Source organism: Mastomys coucha, unplaced genomic scaffold, assembly GCF_008632895.1.
Source record: "Mastomys coucha isolate ucsf_1 unplaced genomic scaffold, UCSF_Mcou_1 pScaffold17, whole genome shotgun sequence".
Taxonomy (NCBI): Eukaryota; Metazoa; Chordata; class Mammalia; order Rodentia; family Muridae; genus Mastomys; species Mastomys coucha.
Window position 1 is genome coordinate 14,732,777 of NW_022196899.1, and position 3,769 is coordinate 14,736,545.

Here is a 3,769-nt window from a genome sequence, read left to right on the forward strand (position 1 = left end):
GTCACTCAGCCTCCAGTAATCACAGTGTTTTCATCTTCAAAACGGATTTTATAATTGCTTCCGTGTTCAGCTCATGGGCTGTTTTTGAGCACCAAATGACTTAATTTGTGAGAGAGTTTTCACAGAGAGCACTCTGAAACGGTCTGGAGTTTGTATAATCTGTGGTCAGAACAGAGTACCATAAATATTTTTTTTTAAAAGAGCTCTAGCTGTGGTAGTCTGTACATGAATAAACACCAGTTCTTTAAGAGCTGCTTCTTTACAGCATTGACCTAACTACTGGTGATTGTGATCAATGATCTATGGAGTCTCATGCCTCTGAATATGTGGGACCGCTCTGTGTGGATGGATGCTGTGGTAAGAAGCAAAATCTGCTAGGGACTGGCAAAGCCAAAGGTTCTACGGAAAGGATGTTCATGCTGAAGATCCCGATATCTCCCATGCCATCAGTTTGAACCGAGCACGGTCTTTTTAAAAGATTCTTTGAACATTTATCCAATTAATTCAAATGCAAAAACCAATTAACTGTTCATCCCATAATCAAATCAGCTTCGAATGAGCGCCCTAAATTTCAAGAGACTTTCAGAGCACTAATGAAGAGAAATGGGACAGATGAAGCATTGATGGCGGCACATGAAATGTTTCCATTAATTTCTCAGTCCAAAATACAGCTGTGTGGCATTAGGTAAGTGACTAAAGTGTCCATGCTGTGCTCACTGTACTGATTCAGCTTGCCAGCATGCCTGCTCTCTGGTGTCCATCGGCCGTCCAAAGGGCAGTTTGTCGGAAGAGGGCATTTAGAAAATTTGGTTATCATAGGCATGAATGCTCTGCAGGGATTATGTTAGGTTTTGTTATCTTTGTATGCTGTGGGAGATTGACTCAAGGCCTCAAGCATGATACACAAGTGTGTTAGCACTGAGCCCTATCTCTAGCCCTAGAGTTTTTATTGGCAGAGAAAACTCCTAGGAATTGTTGTGCTCTTGTCTCACGATCTGGTCTCAAGTCCTTAAGTAGCCATTCCTGGGCTAGACAAGCATCTTCTTTTTTTTTTTTTTTTTTTTTTTTTTTTTTTTTTTGGTATTTCGAGACAGGGTTTCTCTCTGTAACCCCGGCTGTCCTGGTACTCACTATGTAGACCAGGCTGGCCTCGAACTCGGAAATCCGCCTGCCTCCGCCTCCCAAGTGCTAGGATTAAAGGCGTGCGCCACCACCGCCCGGCTGACAAGCATCTTCTAATTCACCAAATATGTGAGTAGCACAGCTGGTTTTTGTGATAACGTCTATGCGACAACTACTATCTGTGTCATCATTTCCATATTGTAGAAGATACAGTAGCGAAGCAGGTGTGGTTCATGCTAGCTGCATGTGAAGGCAAGGAACGTCCAGGCTATGCTTTAGATTTCAGAACCTGGAAAGGTTTCTTTCCACTGCACGCTATGGATGTTATTCCACCTTGTATCTTGTTGGTACCCAAACTGAAGTAATATGTCCAAGTGATTCTTCATTTTCTTGTGAATATAGATACCCTGGGAAGAGCCTGCCTGAAAGCGTTCTTGCTGGTATCCTCTACAGAATAGGTTCTGCTAGAATAGCAGGAAGGAGTCTGCATGTGTGGGAAAAAGAGACTAGCCACACCTCAGTCCTTTTCTCAACAAATGAACAGTTAGGACCATCTGTACACAGCGCCACATTTTCCTGGGCCTAGAACTTCCTGGCCCAGAAACAAAATGAATCTAATTCCTTGTTTGTTATTACATTTGTCTGTTTGTGTGGTGGTAGAAATTTGTGCTACAGCACTGATGTAGAGGTCTGATAACTCGTAGGAGTCAGTTCTCTCCTACCATAGGAATCCTTGGTATTGGACGCAGGTCATCTGATTTACTGGAAAGCACGTTTTCCTACCAACATTTATTTATCTAATAAATAGATAGTAGTGGGTGTGCAGGGGTATACATTTTGGAGGTCACAGAACAACTTAAATAGATCATCTGTCATTCTTTCGTATGAATCCCAGGGACTAAATCTCAAGTTGTCAGGCTTGGCAGCCAATAGCTTTACCCGCTGAAGCATCTTACAAGCCAGAAACAAATCTTTATTATTAGTTTCCTCATACTTAAAATGAGAATAAAACCTGCTTTAGCACATGTAAGACAGTATGGAGGAGTAGCTGGTACCTGATATGCATGGGAGCATCTTACTATTTAATAACACATATTTTCCTTAGGAAGTTTAATAATTGGTGTCTTAGAGTAGATCCGGGAGAAACTTGGGGAAATAGAAGATGAATATTATCAAAATACATGCTATAATGATTTTTTTCAGCATTAAGAAAATACATTAAAGATAAATAGAACAAAAATGAAAATAAAAAGACAGTTTAATATTAATGACATATTGTTCAGTTCTAACACACTCACCCTCACTATGCTTTTCCCATCCAAATTTCTAGATAAAACAGTATTGTTTTTCTCTAGTCTCTAGTTCTGACTGTACTTGCTCTTGTAACCAGTACCCCTTAACCTTATGCATTACTTCTCGCTTCACTAAAATGAGAAATAACGTGAAGGCAGGGACCTCCATCCTACACCACATCTGCTTACCTTTGTCAAGCTTTATCTAGTAAGTGGAAGAGAGCAAATCTTTGTAGTTTGTTGTTAACAATGACTTTTTTCGATATTTGCTACCTGAGTTACCTACAGTTAAGCAGCTGCCAGTTTTGTATTTCAATAAGCTAAGATAGTTCTTTCTAAGGTGATTGGACAATGGCTTATCATATCTACATTTGAGGAATCTTTAACAAGGCTTGTAAATGTACAAGATGTACAAACTACCTTTTAAAAAGAAAAATCGCGGGGCGGTGGTGGCGCATGCCTCTAATCCCAGCACTTGGGAGGCAGAGACAGGAGGATTTCTGAGTTCTAGGCCAGCCTGGTCAACAGAGTGAGTTCCAGGACAGCCAGGGCTACACAGAGAAACCCTATCTCGAAAAACAAACAAAACAAAACAAAACAAAACAAAAGAAAGAAAAAGAAAAATCAAGAGTCAGAGCAAGAACATTCCAGAGGTCGCCAGGCTTGGCACTGCTGGTATGGACGCAGACATCGCTGGGACAGTCCCTCCCGCTGCTCGACAGCGTCCCCGCTGCTCCGGACCCGGTCTCCAGCACCTCTTCCTCTCAGTCCCGGGCAAGCGGAGTTGAGTTTATGTCTTTATTTGACAAGCTGTTGCATAGCCATTGGTACCTGTATTGGGGAAACACAGCCTACAAGCAAAAAGCTTACAGCCTCAGTGGCGAAAGTTTTTTCATATCAGAGACCGAGAACTCTTGCAGTCGTTTATGTCATCCCTTCTTCTCCTGACAGAAGATACCAAAAAGTTGCAATCCAAAATCTGTTCATCTTATTGATAAAGTCACTAATAAGCCAAAATGTCTGTCAACGACAACCGCAGCGTGTCAGACCAGTTCTATCGCTACACGATGCCCTGTCTGATTCCTAAGGTTGAGGGCAAAGGAAATGGGATCAAGACAGTTATAGTCAACATGGTTGACGTTGCAAAGGTACTTAATAGGCCTCCAACGTATCCCACCAAATATGTTGGTTGTGAGCTGGGAGCACAGACCCAGTTTGATGTTAAGAAAGCCTAGCAGTGGGTGGTGGCACATGCCTTTAATTCCAGCACTTGAGAGGCAGAGGGAGGCGGATTTCTGAGTTCGAGGCCAGCCTGGTCAACAGAGTGAGTTCCAGGACAGCCAAGGCTACACAGA

General features: G+C 42.3%; 1 pseudogene; it reads left to right on the forward strand.

The window, feature by feature from the left end:
* Positions 1-3,415: 3,415 nt before the first annotated feature.
* LOC116094751 overlaps positions 3,416-3,769 on the forward strand; it is a 1,984-nt pseudogene continuing 1,630 nt past the window's right edge.